The sequence below is a fragment of the Chelonia mydas genome, chromosome 13, assembly GCF_015237465.2.
Source record: "Chelonia mydas isolate rCheMyd1 chromosome 13, rCheMyd1.pri.v2, whole genome shotgun sequence".
NCBI classification, from domain to species: Eukaryota; Metazoa; Chordata; order Testudines; family Cheloniidae; genus Chelonia; species Chelonia mydas.
In genome coordinates, this window is record NC_051253.2 from 10,076,274 (window position 1) to 10,092,998 (window position 16,725).

The following is a 16,725-nucleotide window of genomic DNA, read 5'->3' on the forward strand; positions in this document are numbered from 1 at the left end:
ATGCTGTGGTGAAGGCAACGTCGTTTTCTACACAATAAGCCTACCATGTATGTCTGAGGTGGAAAATGCAGCTCGCTGACAATCACTTGTCAAAATCTGTATTGCATATTAAACATCCAGAAGTGGCTCTTCCTGGCCTGCGTGGAAATAAATGATTGCAAGTTTTAGACTTCAACAAACTTAAGTTTAAGAATAGAGACGATTAAGACAGGGAAACGCTGAGATACAGGCTCCAGGCTCAGCTCAGGGTAGGGCTATACGTACAGTGCTGCAGGGCACAGCCATTCCCATACAGCTGCTTGGCTGCAGCGTGTCTGGTGAAAACACTCTAGGCTGACAGGAGAGAGCTCTCCCGTCGGCATAAAAAACCACCTCTGCAGGTGGCAGGAGCAATGTCAGCGGAAGAATCTCTCCGCCCACATAGCACTGTGCACACGAGCGCTTATGGCGGCATATGTCGCTCTGGGGTGGGTGGTTTATTCACACCGCTGAGCGACACCCACCCATGAAACCATGCTCCAATGGTCACTACATATAGGTTCTAGAGGACCAAGAGGAGAAGTATTGAGAACATCCCACTAGCCCCCTCTTGTTTAAGTCAGACACTGGTAGCCTTAGCTCTCCAGTTCACAACATTTGCTATGGTATCTTGAGAGAGAGAGAGAGAGAGCCAGAACTCAAACCATTTAGGGCTTTATAGGTGAAAAGCACTATCCTTATACCTGAAAACCAATCCGCAGCTAGAGCAGCTCATGAAGCATGGGCCTAATGCACTGCCTATAGGAAACATGGGCTTAGCAATCAGGCCCCTGCTGTCTGCATCAGATGCAATTTCCAGACAGATTGAAGGCATAGCCCAATGCAAAATGTTTTACAGTTATCCAGCTTCATGGACTGCGTAACTGTGGCAGGGACCCAACAGTGAAACAGAAGGTTTTAGTCCTCTCAGTGAGTGCAATACATAAAAAACATCCTTGGACATCTACAAGCAGCTGGGGAGCCAACAACCCCCCACCCCCACCCCACCCCAAACTGGGAAGGTGTCTAACAAACTGCAGGTGTCCTTTTGCAATCAGCAGCCTTGGTATAATCTCTACCACTTCTTCCAGTTCCTTTTCTAGCCCTGTAAGCATTACCTTAGCCTTATCTAGATCAGGCTTCAGCTACCTATGTCTCCTGTATACCCCATGTTATTGGTAATGTGCTTTGAGATCCTTGCCTGAAAAAATACTATATAAATAGGCTCAGCAGAATTCAATGTTTATTTCAGATAACGTCAATCTTTATATTTAAGAATTTTCTTCAGTTTTTATCAATTTAAATTTTCACGTTTGCAGGAAATTATGAGCAGTCATCAGACAAGGCTGGCTCAGACAATTATTTAACAACAGTAGACACCAAGATTCAAAAACAATTAAAGCTTTTAACAGTTCAAACACCAACTGTCAACAGAGGAAATATCCTCAAATCCAACTCTAATCAGTTCTCAAGCAGTATTTTCTTACTTTGCCTATCTGTTAATCTTGATTATTATTAATGGAAATATTTTTTCATCAGTTTGTGTGTATACAGCAAAATTGATGTTTACCGACATTTACTATCTAATCCTTCCAAGTCTGTAAATAAATATAAAGAGCTATGCCATTGCCAAAAGTACTTAGTATTGAGTGGTCAGAGCAATATGCTTTGAAACATAAACCTGGATATGGCCATGAAACACTTGTGTGGAGAAAAGGACTGCAATCAAATTATTGCTTGTTTTGATACATAATTTTGAAGCCAACATTGAATATAGCTTACTCAGTTCATTATCTTAGGTGCAACAACTACAACAGTATCAAATTCAGTGGTTATTGGATGTGATCAATTTCCCTGGGCTACTATATAATTATATCAAGTAACCCATTACAATGGCAATCCGTTATTTATGGGCATCTAAATGGCAGAGAGGATGGCATTAGCAGGATGACTCCATTAGCTACAGTTGCTTCAGGATGGTATAAAATCTGCTCCCAGATCCAGTTGCTTTGAGTCAGATGATCAATAGTTTGTGGTCTAAGGTACAGCTTGCAAAAATGGCAACCATAATCATTTGTGTCACAGTATTGCGCAAACACACTGGGCAATATTCACCCCAGGTACTGCTGGAACAAACCAGAGTTCAGGGCAGAAAGTCCACCAGATGGGAGGTTACAGCGCCACTGCATTGGGGGTCCACACAGCCAGAACAGTGGTTGGGGATGCTTTGATTCACTGCACTCCCTTTGCAGCTTGCACTAACATGGCTCTTGGGGAGCCCCCAGTAGAAATAAAAGCTACGCACCCCTGAGAGAAACAAATTTCCCCAAAGAATGGATCCAAAGGGAAAACTCTCTCTCCTTGTTCCAGCAGAACTGAATCTAGCCCACAGGCAGAATAAATATTTCCTTCCTTGTTAAAATGAGCTTGAGTGGGTATTATATAGGAAAAGACAAATTTATAAGCATGCAGATATACAAAGCCAGCTTCTTAACTGGTACAAACCAGCATAGTTCATTCTGGACCATAAGTCATTTTTTAAAAATGCCCTTGATGTCCAATATCTCACAATATTTACCTAATATCCATTTCCATCTATTTACATTGGCATTCTGAATGAATCTCAACTGAACTATGAAGTTTTATAATACGTGTTCTGGGTTTTTTTAATCTGGTAGTGGGAGCTCTAGCCATTGGCACATGGGCCCTGCATGTGGTTAAGATCTATTTCAAGGTGGAAAAGAGGGTTTTCCTCTCCATAAGCCATGATGAGACACTGGATCTGATCAGAGCCAGTTGAGACTGGCTTCCACCTGCCCATCTATTCTCAGACTCATTGCGTCCTTTTTAAAGTTCTGTCCCTCCTTCTTTAGAGCAGTCACATGCAGCCTTTCTGAATGCTCTCTGTAGCTCGGGAGGGCAGTCAGAGGCCTCCAGAGCTAGACTATTGCCACTTAGCAGCCACAAGAAAGTTCTCAAGAGTGCTGGGCTGCCGTCCGCTCCTTGTAGATACCCTGGGCTCCCACTACACCACGGAAAAGAGCCCTAATCTCGTTCCCAAGCCAGGTCTGTGCATCATCCAGTGTGACTTTCAGCATGTAGAGATATTTCCCATCAACAGTTCCTATTCCTGTGTTCTCAGTAGCCTGTATGTTTAGTGCTTGCTAGGAAATGCCATCACCTTCTAACAGTGTGTCAGAACAAAGCTAAGCCAAAATGCCCTCGCAGCTACCTGACTGACTCTTTTCCAACTGTTTCCAACCCATTCTCACGCCTTTCTGCCCATTGCAACTTGTACCGGTGGAGCTGGGTCTTAGCATCGGTGATGACAATGAGCTTCGCTTTGCCTGCAGTGGTCCGCAGGCTTTTTTCCACCTTGCTTGCTGTGATGGGGGACGGCATGGAAGGGTGAAAAGTTACATTTGCATCTCTGCATATTCGTAGTTTTCATCTGGCCGGAAAACTTGCCAAATTCTGTCTGATATTTCCCTTATTCCTGCCAAGTTATAAATGCAAAATAGACTGAAAGATTGGCCACTCTCTCTGAATAGATCTGCCAATAGCAACACTTTAAACCTCCTTCTAAGGTCATCTCTGCAATTTTGTTACATACAGCATAAGATTTTACCCAGAAGCTCAATTTCAAAGTTAAAGGGGAGTGTCTACATATCAAAGCAAGGAGATACAGTGATTACTTGTTTGCATGTTGCATGAATGTTGTCATTCATTAACCCAAGAAAATAGGAACTTGCTCTTAAACCCATCAACATTTTCCACTATGTTCCCCATCACCCTCACTTCTTCCCCTACCCCACCTTGCAGATAGAAAAGTGACTTCCCAAAGACTTTTGGGAAAGCAGCTGTGTGACCACATCTGGGTTTGTTGACAGTTCTGCATGCTGACTGGTGGAAACTAAAAGTAACATGGAAAGTAACTGAAAGTAGGGAGGGGATGTAGTTTGAGGACTGAAATAGGAGCCAAGAAATTAAGATTCTAATTCCAGATCCAGTATTGATGTCCTCTACAGTCCTGGTTTAATCAAGTAAGGCCAGACTGTTAGGTGCACTTTTTGCTCACATACAAGCATGCCTGCTTTGCGTTGTCATATCCAGATGGAGGCCTAGTCCTATTCACTGCTGTGCCAATGACTTGCCATGTAATCTTGAGCAAGTCATTTCGTCTCTGTGTGCCTCAGCTTTGCCTTCTGTAAAATGGGGCTATGTACTCACCTCACCGGGTGCTATGAGGATTAATTGGCTAATGTCTGTAAAGGAAAAAGCACTATGTACAATGAATGCTAAATGTTGTTATTGAAATATTTATCTGTGCATGCAGGAATTGGCCAATAAGATCAAAGAACTCTGAAAGAAAAAGCATACCTAACACACTGCCCTGAAAAGGGGTATTAGATTATTAACACTTTGAGGCTGGGATTGTTTCTTAGCATTTGTTTGTACAGTACCATAAGAACCCAGAGTGATTAGGGCCTTTTGGTGCTACCATTATATATCTATAAAATTTAACAAAACTTAACAAGAGTTAGGCTGCAGTTGTGCTGAGACCAAAGCCTGTCCTGCTGGCCAGTACTGTCTCCTTGTTTCCTTGCACTCTCCCCATCTGTCTGTATCCATCTGTTGACTCTTGTTTTATGCTTCGATTGTAAGCGCCTTGTGGAAGGGATCATCTTTTGTTCTGTGTTTGTACAGAACCTGGCACAGTGGAGCCATGCCTGGGACTCCTAGGTGCTACTGAAATACAAACAGTAAATAGTAAAAATAATGGCTTCAATTGAGTTATGCAGTTTAGACTGACTGAGAATCTGGCTCAATTTCTTTTAATTTCTGCCTTGTGCTTTTCATTCCCAAGACTGCAACAACCACGGCAGGGACTGAGCATCATCCAGACCTAGGTTTCTTCATTTTCTTTCCACGGAACTTGTATAAAGTTAAAGTTTTGTACTTTGGCCTTTCCGTGTCATAAATATTAAATATTAATATGTAAGCTCCATCTGGAAAACCCTTCGTTATCAAATTCTCAGCTCTATTCCCTCAGATAACAACCAATAAGAGATCATTAAATTAGAGGAATTTTATTTACCCAGAGTGAGAGTGTGACCTGTAGTACACAACATATGCAAAATATTAAGGACGAATATTTTATAGACCAATTTTTCTTTATTGCTGCTTATCTGTGAAGAAATGAGAAGATAAAATCATTGGAGTAGTAAAGCAACCACCACACCAAGTTTACTGCTGCAACTAAATTTACCTTATTCCTGTGTGTGTGTGCAGGCAGTTAAACTACAATAAAGAAAATACTGCTTAATAAAATATTTTCTTTAACTTTTCCACTGTGCTGTCTGCCTTTCAGTTTCTTATGGTCCTGTTTGACACCTACCAATTACTCACACTGGCATGCCCCATTGTTCCCAGGTTTGTGTGTGTGGGAGGGAGAGGAGGATATGGAATTTGCTTTAAACACTGTTCAAACCTAAGCAAGGCTAATTTATAACAGCTTACATTTATATATCTCCTTTCATCCTGAATTATCGAAAAGTGCTTTTTAGATCTATTATATTAGAGATGGGGGAACACTTCATCCATTACTGAAATGCAGCCAACTTTGGTTTGGATTGTTTAAAACAGGCAGTGAAGAAGGATAGCGTAGCCAGTTGAAATTTCAGGGGAATTTAAATACGCAGACTGCAGTGAATGAGGACTTTAAGGCTAACTCCCTGACTATTCAGAACAGTGCAAAGAAAAATTTAGACACCGAAATGCCAATATGGTACCTTCAGCAACACTTTCCCTCTTAACCTGTTTGGGGAATTGACTCATTACTACCTCCAAAGGTGGAGTCTGACACTGAATTGCCATTTCCTACAGCATCTTTAATTTTCCTTGAGTTGTCCAACAAAAGCATTGATTTACCCACCTTATTTACATTGTTAGATCTGCCATAGTTACACAGTGAGGTACTAAGGCTGCAACTATAATGGTATCAAACTACATGTGAGTTTAGAGTTTAAATCCAATATTCATGTCCACAATGACCCAAGTGGTCCAGCCCCAGCAACGCTACCTGAGAATTTCAGTGCCAAAGGAGTGTGTGGTTGGGGGAATGGAGAGAAGGTATTTGTGGCTTTGTGCGGGCGGGGAAAGCAGTGGTGATTGTTTTTTGTAAAAAACGAAGGGGGATTTCTAGAGGCAGCAGAGTGACACTTTAATGCAAAATCACTATCTCTTCTCTATAAAACCTGATGAATTTCTTCCCGGTCACATTTTTGAAAACTCATGATTTGCCTATTTATCCGGTAATTGTGAACCCCTTGGTCACACTGTTGAGCAGTTACTCACATGAGCAAGCTGTCCTGTTGAAATCAGTGAGGCTACTTGTGAGTCACTGTCCTCCAGTTTCGCGTGGGCAGAGGAGGAGTTGTCTGCAATCCTGCATTTTCAAAACAGACCCGGAACCCAAGGTTGGTGCCATAATCTGAACTTGAAGAGGTTGTTTTCTAAGAGAAGCACCATCCTTTTGTGTCCTGCATTCTGCCTTCCCCTAGGTGGTGAATTGTAAGAAATCCTGAAAGAAAGGCCTGTTACCTTTGCTGTTTTCAGCACCTCTAAAATAGTAGTGTCATTTCTTTATGCTTTGCAACAAGCTTGATTTAATTTTATTAGTAATCTTTATAGTACTCTTAGTCCTCAATACAGCAAACAACTTAAGCATAGCTTTAAGTATGTGAGGAGTTCCACTTAAGTCAGCGGGATTACTTATGTGCTCAAAAGTAAGCACATGTTCAAGTGCTTTGCTGAATCAGGATTCTTATTTCTATGGGATTCTTTTTTTTTTTTTAGTCTGTTCTATTTTGCACTTCTGTTTTGCTCCACTCTTTATAGGGGCATTTAGAAGCAGAATTAATGTATATTTTTTCATTGTTCAAAGTGATGCTTTGCTCTTTCTCAAAAATAAAACCATTATACAAAGTAACAGCAGCTAATTTTCCAGTGGGGAGATTACAAGAAGTCCAAAACATTTTCCCAACTATTGCATTTTCTCTGAGTCCCTGGATCATCTGTTAGCTTTAATGTACATCGCAATTCCATTGAACGTGGCATACAACTGTTGCAATTTACACTGCACCCATCAAAATTGATGTTTATTTGAAGGCTTTTAAATAGATTTTGTCAAGATCAAAAGTAATTACTTTGTAAAGTTCATTTCCCACTCCTCCTGCTCTCGTCTGCTGAATAAATATTGCATGAGGATGAAATACAGAAGGGTCATTTACATCCATCACTTTTAAATGTTACTGATATCCATATGCAGTTCATTGTTGTGTAACATCTCCTGGATGCATTATTCCAACTCACATAACAGCATGTTTCAAATAAAGAACTGAACACAAGCTCCTCTTTATCATCATATATAGAATAAAGCAAGGGGGAAGGGTTTGTCTATTAATTTTATTGCTAATACATCTTCCATTTACAAGGCTTTGCCATTTAAACATTTTTGTTAATCACTGTTATATCTCATTAAGACATCTATTGTAGCTAGGCTTAGAAGGATTAGATTTTATTGATAAATGTTAGTAAACATCAATTTAACTATACACACATAAGCTGTCAGAAATATATTCCCATCAACAATAATTTAAATTTACAGATAGCCAAAGTAAGAAAAATACTGTTTGAGAACCTCTTAGAGTCACAATCCAGGGATTTAAATTTGGCTTCTTACAAATTGACTAGTTTTAAATTTGGCTTGTTACAAATAGACTAGTGAATGAATAGTAAAAACAGGTATGATTTGCTGATTTCAGGATATTTATTTAGTATATTTTGACATTTGATGTTGACAATTTGTGTTTTAACGGTTTATAAAAACAAATTTTTTGAACCTCTTCATCTACTGTCATTAAATAATTGACTGACCCCTATGATTTTCTGCAATTGTGAAAATGTAAATAGATAAACATTAAAAATGCTTAAAATAAACATAGATATCTGTTGAAATTATAAAAAAGGTTTAATTTTGCCAAGCCTAATTATAGCTTATGTATAAATCTACTCAGCTACATACTTGAACAAGTTATATATCATTCCATACAAGTGATGGATACTCTGAAGTTATATCCACTTTCCATTTAAACACTGCTTCGGAAGGTTACTTTCGTTATCTTTATGTAACTCAAATTTCCTTTAGTCACTTTATCTCAGCCACTAGAAGGCACACAAGTGTATAGATGAGAAAAGACTCAAATGTAGCTTTCTTCCTGAGACCCACCACCTTCCCAGGGAGTGAGACCCTTGGGAGGGAGGATAGGGTTAGGGTGACCAGCTGTCCCGATTTTATAGGGACAGTCCCAATTTTTGGGTCTTTTTTTTAAATAGGCTCCTATTACCCTCAACCCCCTGTCCTGATTTTTCACACTTGCTGTCTGGTCACCCTAGATAGGGTCAAGGAGAGGGGTGAGAGAAGAGACCAGTGCTTGACATTCATCTTAATGAAGATTCAAGACTGTAAGAGGTAGACAGTGGCTGCTGCAGGGGTATTTGAGTAGAGGATACCCCTTGACTTTAACAAAGCTTTTGACACTGTCTCCCACAGTATTCTTGCCAGCAAGTTAAAGAAGTATGGACTGGATGAATGGACTATAAGTTGGGTAGAAAGTTGGCTAGATTGTCGGGCTCAACGGGTAGTGATCAGTGGCTCCGTGTCTAGTTGGCAGCCGGTATCAAGTGGAGTGCCACCAAGGGTCGGTCCTGGGGCCGGTTCTGTTCAATATCTTCATAAATGATCTGGAGGATGGTGTGGATTGCACCCTCAGCAAGTTTGCAGAGGACATTAAACTGGGAGGAGAGGTAGATACGCTGGAAGGTAGAGATAGGATATAGAGGGACCTAGACAAATTGGAGGATTGGGCCAAAAGAAATTTGATGAGGTTCAACAAGGACAAGTGCAGAGTCCTGCACTTAGGACGGAAGAATCCCATGCACCGCTACAGACTAGGGATCGAATCACTAGGCAGCAGTTCTGCAGAAAAGGACCTAGGGGTTACAGTGGACGAGAAGCTGGATATGAGTCAACAGTGTGCCCTTGTTGCCAAGAAGGCCAATGGCATTTTGGGCTGTATAAGTAGGGGCATTGCCAGCAGATCGAGGGACGTGATCGTTCCCCTCTATTCGACATTGGTGAGGCCTCATCTGGAGTACTGTGTCCAGTTTTGGGCCCCATACTACAAGAAGGGTGTGGAAAAATTGGAAAGAGTCTAGCGGAAGGCAACAAAAATGATTAGGGGACTGGAACACATGACTTATGAGGAGAGGCTGAGGGAACTGGGATTGTTTAGTCTGCGGAAGAGAAGAATGAGGGGGGATTTGATAGCTGCTTTCAAGTACCTGAAAGGGGGTTCCAAGGAGGATGGACCTAGACTGTTCTCAGTGGTAGCAGATGACAGAACAAGGAGTAATGGTCTCAAGTTGCAGTGGGGGAGGTTTAGGTTGGATATTAGGAAAACTTTTTCACTAGGAGGGTGGTGAAACACTGGAATGTGTTACCTAGGGAGGTGGTGGAATCTCCTTCCTTAGAAGTTTTTAAGGTCAGGCTTGACAAAGCCCTGGCTGGGATGATTTGATTGGGGATTGGTCCTGCTTTGAGCAGGGGGTTGGACTAGATGACCTCCTGATGACCTCCCTTCCAACCCTGATATTCTATGATTCTATTAGGAGCTACACAGTACCGACTCCTCTATGTCTGGGCCTTGCACCGGCACAACCACACTGCGTGGGTGGGAATTATAATTTAAATCTGAGATTATTTGTTTCATTTGTTGGGCATTTAGAGTTTAACTTCATGGGCAAATTCCTAATGTTTTATCCTCCACATCCTTTTCCTAAGGAAAGGGCCACCTTGTTTAACAAACAACTGCCTATGAAGGTGTATCATGGTTCTGCACCTGCCCCAGATGTCTTTTATCTCCTGGAATTTCCAGCTGGACCCACCAGGTGCTAGTTAAATTCCAACCCAGAGACCAATCACATCTGTAATTCTAGTCCCTGTAGAATCCTGCCTCAGGTGTAAGGGGCACTATGCATAAAGTATAGCATTTTGTTTTGTTTTACAGTCAAATTGTGGGTGAGCTATTCTATGTGACATCACCCTGGCTTTTACCACACAAGATTATGCTCTCATACACAGAGGTCACTAGAGGCAGTGAGGGTCGCTCTGGTTTTACACCAGTAAAACTCAGGGCATTAATTCTAATTTTCACATACAGTATGTTTTGACTCTTAGAAAGAGATACTCTTTAAAGAATGTGGGTGTGTAAGGTGAAGCATCCATTGGTGTGATTTGTAAATTGAGTGTTGAAAATCACTTTTTGGAAATCAGGTCTCTTTAAGGTGTCTCAAATTGAGCACCCAGAAATAGAGAGACCCAAAAGCATTAGCCACTCTTGAAAAGGTAATTCCAATATTAAAATAGCTTTCATGAAATATATTAGAACAATGATCTTATTTATCAAATACTGAATACTGCTTTTGACTGTATTGTGGACATCATATTATGTCACGCATACTCGTATACCTTTCCTGGCCTGTTATGTCTGGCTTTTCGATTGTAAATTCACTGAGGCAGCAAATTGTCATTTAGTCTATGTTTGTACGGTGCCTAGCACAATAGCCTCTAGACACAACTGTAATATAAATGTTAATAAAGTTCCATATAAAATTTCTATAAATATGGATATACACTATGTATCTTCAAATGTGCTTATGCTTATTGCATCTATAGATTCTCTGCATAATGTACAAGCCAGGTAGGATTCTTTCTCTCCTATAGTTGTTTGGGAAATCATAACCTTGATGCAAAGAACCAGTCTTTCAATGCACAAGTTAAATTTAGCACATAGGTATGAATTAGGTGAAGGACTTGATGTCTTTTCCAAGCATCTAGGGGCAAATGTTCAAACTGGGAGGTTCAAGGTCTGTACACAAAATTGTGTGCACAGTTACCATGGCTACATTTGCAAACAGGGTGATTATGAAGGCTAATTGCTATTTACTCTTTTTAGAAGCCCACCTAGTCATTTGTATTTGCGGTGACCTAATTTGTGAGTTCACGTGTGAATATTCATGATATTTTATATTGAGAGCTCAGGCACCTGTTTGAAACTTTCCCTTCCAGGTGCTCACGTGAAGATCTAGATAAATGTATGAACCACAACAGAATTGCTCCAGAAAGTCATTATAGAGGGTCTTCTTTCCCCAGAGCTAGAACTCTTCTAGGCATTGCTCAATTGTTCTATTACAATGGTTGTTGCACAAGGTAAAGAATAAAAATGCCCCTGGTTGGGGAGTTGGATAATATATGCATGAACTCATTTCATATACAGTTTCACTGAAACTTTTAAAACCCCAAGTCATGGAAGATTTCACACATGCTCTGTTTTATAACTAGAGGTTCATCCATAACATTGGTTAATCTAGGTTGGTGTGATAAATTCAAAGTGGTTGGAAGTCTCTCAGGATGGTTCTTTAAAGTGTGTTTTGCTCTCTTTTTCATAAAAGAAGTAGGGCCTTGTTTGAAGACGAATCCTCAGCTGGAAAGTTGCTTTTAGTTTTAAATGGAGAACTGACAGATTTTCTTCACTCAGGCTTTGGCTGCAATCCATCCTTGTCTATCAACCTTTCCAGAACTCCAGCTTCTTCCTCCTGTTTCCCTTCCTTTTGGAGACAAGGAAATATTTTTTTAAAATGTAGCTGTAGTCTCACCTAACTTATCAAACCAAAGTGGGAGAGTTTTCAGTGGTAAGGACAAATATCTGACACAGTGGTCAGTGATAACAAATCTCAAACATCCCTAGTGCAGACGTATTGCTGGAAGGGGACTAACCTCTTGTCTCAGATAACCTGGCTTCAGTCATCCAGTCACTGCGATGATTTAAAGTCTCTGGTCAATAGAGGCACAAAACTAGTGGTTTCACCCCGTTTCCAGTGGGCAGATATCCACATCTAGAAACACCACTCCATCCATACTGGCACTATGTGGCAATGTTAGCAACATCTGCAGTAAAGCCAGGGATTGACTGGGCATGAGGATTGACTTACCCTCTCACTCCTAGTGTGTGCTCCATGCAGGCCCAATGAGCAAAACTTGGGGTCTAGGTACATCATGTTTGCTAGGACCCCACCCTTTCCCATTTCACTTTATTTACACAAACATTGCAGCTGTTTTGGGGGCCCTGTTTTGGGGGTTCAGGGCTCTGGTACAATTGTCCCTCCCTCCCTCCACCCCTCTCATCATCCCTGGCTCCATCCAGGTCAGAGTTCGGGCAGTAGGGATGCCGTGGCTATGCTGCATCTCTCTCTCTCTCTCTGATAAATAGTGAGCTGTCCTTATGGTACATTTCAACAGCTCTAAATTCATTGAAAGCTAAGAAAGAAAACATCCAGCCCCCGTCCTCCTGCCCCTTTTGTTAAATAGGGAAAAGGGGGAGGAAATAAAATGCAGCAAATTATTCCCTTGTTGGGGTAAAGCCATACACTTCATATCAAAGGCGTCAGGGAAGCTGTTTTAACGTGTTGCTGGCTATGATACCAGGCAGCTTCGTGGGTCTTCACTAGGAAATATGGTGTGTTCTTTACTCATGGTAGCTAATATGAAAACTAACATGAGGTAAAATCCTAGTGAAGACCACAGAGTGTGTAGTTTTAACATGAGTTAGCAGGGTGAGGTAAAGACTAAGGGGGAGCCTAGATTTACCTAACCTGCTAACTCATGTTAAAACTACACACACTGTGATCTTCACTAGGCTTTTACCTCGTATTGGTTTCCATGTTAGCTAACATGAGTAAAGAACACACCATATTTCCTAGTGAAGATGCATCTGTGGTCTTACTTTGGCATAAAGAGGGGAAGGCAGCTACTAAATTAAAGGAAATTGCATGCAAAAGCATTGCAAACTCTGCAGTTTTGGTTCATGGAGGTTTGACAAAATGTTTAGGTTTGTTTTTTTTAATATCTGAACCCTGAATTTCCCTTTGAATGTCAGGTTTAAAATCCCCACAGCCACACTCGATAAAAACAGTTTGCATTTTTCTGGTTTGCAGAGCCCGTGCAAAATTGCCAAGGTTTTGTGTGATCATTAGGGTTGCCCACTTCGGTTGAATGAATTCCTGGAGATTTCATCACATAACATAATCTTTAATTCCTGGAGACTCCAGGACAATCCTGGAGGGTGGCAACCCTAATGGTCATAAATGAAATCACAAGTCTTTCCCCACAGTCCATACATGGGAAATGAAGAAGGGCCTGGGTTTATTTCAAAGGTCTGTGTCCTTCAGCAGCCCTTCCAGTAAACATGGGCCAAGTTTGGGGACTGTTATAGAGCTTCCAGTGCACCTGGGTCCAAGCAGCTTCAGGGTTTGTAAGAAGAGATGAGCCTCAACCAAAACACTGAACTTTGGCAAATTTAGTGGTTCAGCCCATCATTTCTTGCAAATAATGATCTGGCCAGCGCCAGTCCATAAATTGTGCTCATAGGGAAGGCAGTTTAGACAATCTCCTTTCTCTTTCCCAGCTCTCTCATATATCCAGCGAGCACATGTATGTTCATCATTTGGACAACACAAATCAGGGCCATTAACTCCATGTATTTCTGCTTTTGATTGCCAGAACATGCTGAACTTCTCTCTGTTTGTGACATTAAAGCTGAGTGAGAACAGAAGAATCCCCTCTCTGACAATTGCCTTACCTCACCCGAGCTTTATCTCATCCCTTACCTGTTTTTTCTAATGGTGTATTCAGCTGTCCAGCCTGAAGTAAAAAGGATTCTCTTTAGTTGTCACATGAATTCTTCTAGCAAAACATTCAGAGTCTTTTCCTGGGACATCAACTGTTGGCTAAAATGTCACAGGATTTTATTTGACAATCTAAAGTTAATTGCAAATAAGTTTATGCACTCATAAAAGATGATGTTATGCATCTATTAAATCTACCATATGGTAACTATTCACAGGGGGGCGGCAAGTGGAGATATTACTAAGTGTTCATTTAAAACAAACAGATGGAAAAGGGTAGTTTAGAAAAGTAATATTAATTACGAATGAGAATTTGTACAGCATCAAAGGCCCTCAAAGAGCTTGACAGACATTAATGAATTTGCATCCATGTGCCATAGAGAAGTATTGGTCATTCCCACTTCAGAGATGATTCCAATGGCCCAGGTGCTTACAGCAGTAGAGTCAGTTGAGGTTTTTTTTGGTGATTTTTTTTCCGCCAAAAAATGGCTATTCATTGAACCCAGATTGGTTTTGATGAATCTCTCGACTCAAATGCTGAAGAAAAGTTTCAAAATTGTCAAAATGTTTTATTTTCACATTTTTTCAACAAAGGTTTCCATTTTTCTGGTTCGAAATGACTTTTCATTTCAAAATTTAAGCTAATTGGACTGAAAAAGGTCAAAGAAAATGGGTCAAAATTGAAACTACATGTTTTGATTGACCCAAACAGGAAAAAAATAGTTTTTGATTTGCAAACATTTGAGATTTTGACTTTTTGTCCTGATTCAGGATGGTAAAAAACTGGTAACTCAAAGATATTTGAGAAACAGGAAAACCTTTTCCTGCACAGGTCTACTAATAAATACTGGAAGTGTTTAAAAGTCAAATAAAAAGAATTTCTCTTCCTCTTTATGCGTTTTGGGGCAAATTTGCCAGCCCATAGTCCATGGGCCTGGAGGGCTCCAAGTTTAGTGGGACTGGTGTGGATCTACTGCAGTGGGAGCAGGGGGCATGTGGAATTTGCTGCATGCTCTGTGAGGGCTTCATCTGCTCCATGGTGCAGGTGTTTTGGAGGAGTGAGAACAAATGAAAGGAATGGTAGGGTTGGTGGATCCATAACTATGCGGATTCTCCAGCCAAAAGAAGTAGCCAATCTCCCCAGCTTCTGTGCTTCAAGATTTCATGCCCCAGCCCCGTTTTATTTGCAGTGAGAGCATGGTCCTGTCCCATATGCTGTATGGGAGAGTTAATGTGCTTCCATCTTACTACCAAGTGCACTACTGATTCTAATACATTTGGGCTACTCTACGCACCGGCATGTACTCTGGGTAAGCAAAAGGTGAGTTGTGTTATAGGAGAAGCAGCTTCTAGCTCTAGAAAGGAGATCCAGCCAACAAGATTCCTCTTTATTTTTAGTGTCCTCTTTATTTTTAGTGTCTAGGAGACGGATCCATTTACAAATGGTTTTCAGAGGAGCCCCAAGGTTTACCTAATAAAATGATCCTTCAACTGCAGAAACAAATTACAGTGCAAACGAACAACAGAAATCTCAGCTCTTTCAATGTAAGTCAAATACGTCTCATTATTGTTGATGCACAGCATCATTACATTCACAGAAGCTGGAAATCCCTTGTGCCATTCAGCTTGACACAAACCAAATATAGAAAGCCTTGGCTGGATAATAAAGTCCCTTATTAAAGTGAAGATAATTTTGCTACTGTGCAAAACAAATATTTGTGCCCCTTGCTCATCTGGTCAAGTTTAAATGAGATCACTTGATTAGAGGAGGGCACTGGTAGCCATCACTCCTGGCTTCTATTTCTATCTTTGCCACTGAGTTGTATATAACCTTGACCAACCCACTTAGCCTCTTTAAGCTTCATTTTAACTCCCTCTGTAAAACAGGCATAACAATATTTATCCTTAATGTCTGAGCACTGCTTTGAGACCTGCGGATGGGAGGTGTTCTTTAACGGGCCAAATAATTACTTGTGTTATTATTGTCTCTGGCTTAAGGTATTGCAGTGACAGGTTCTAAAGAGGGGTATTTTTTTTCAAGTTAAATGAACTGTATTAACTGCAGTACAAACTTTCTTCTAGCAAGTCTTCATTTTGAAGGATGACTGAAACTTCAACAGTATCCCACTTTGCCATGACAAACAGTTTAAATGTACCATGGTGACAGGTTAACTTTAAAGCTATTTCAAGTTAATCACATGCTGCTAGAGACCATTGTGCACAGACAAGTCCTACGCTGGCAATTCTAACAAAGTATAGAAGATTCCGTTTTGCGTTCGCCTCGGCTAAGGTATTAATTGAATAAAGAGGTAGAAATGAAACCAACTCCAAGTGCTCCATTAAATGGTTAAGTGGGTTCAGCTTTCTCACTCATCTCTGAAAATCTAGACTGTCTATAAAAACATTGAAAATATATGAAGACATGACCAAATTATGGCTGCTCCACACGGGTGATGTTTAGGGAGTGAGTGCAGGGAACTCATTTTTCCATCAGAGCTACTGTGCACAATTTAAAAGAAGCACGCCCTAATCATGTGAGGAAGGCACTGTAGCCTATAGCAGCAGGCTATAAGTCAGAAATCCTGGTTCTACCACGGGCTTGACTGAAGCAACCGTGCTCTTGTCTCTAAGATTCACTATGTGGGGATGGTATTTACATTCCCACCTCACAGGGTTCTTGGATTTGGGCTTTTGCATTACACATGTGGCAAAATTACGTGTGGAGCAGACACTCCAGGGTGGCAAGGTGACCATGACACTATCTGATCCCCTCTTTGCTCTGGCAAGTATGAGAGGGAGGCCTCCAAAGGTGCCACGAAGTCCACCGGTGAGTGTTCTTATCCCTGTTCCTCATGGAAGCACATTGCTTTAGCTACCACTGCTTTTGCAACGTACACACCC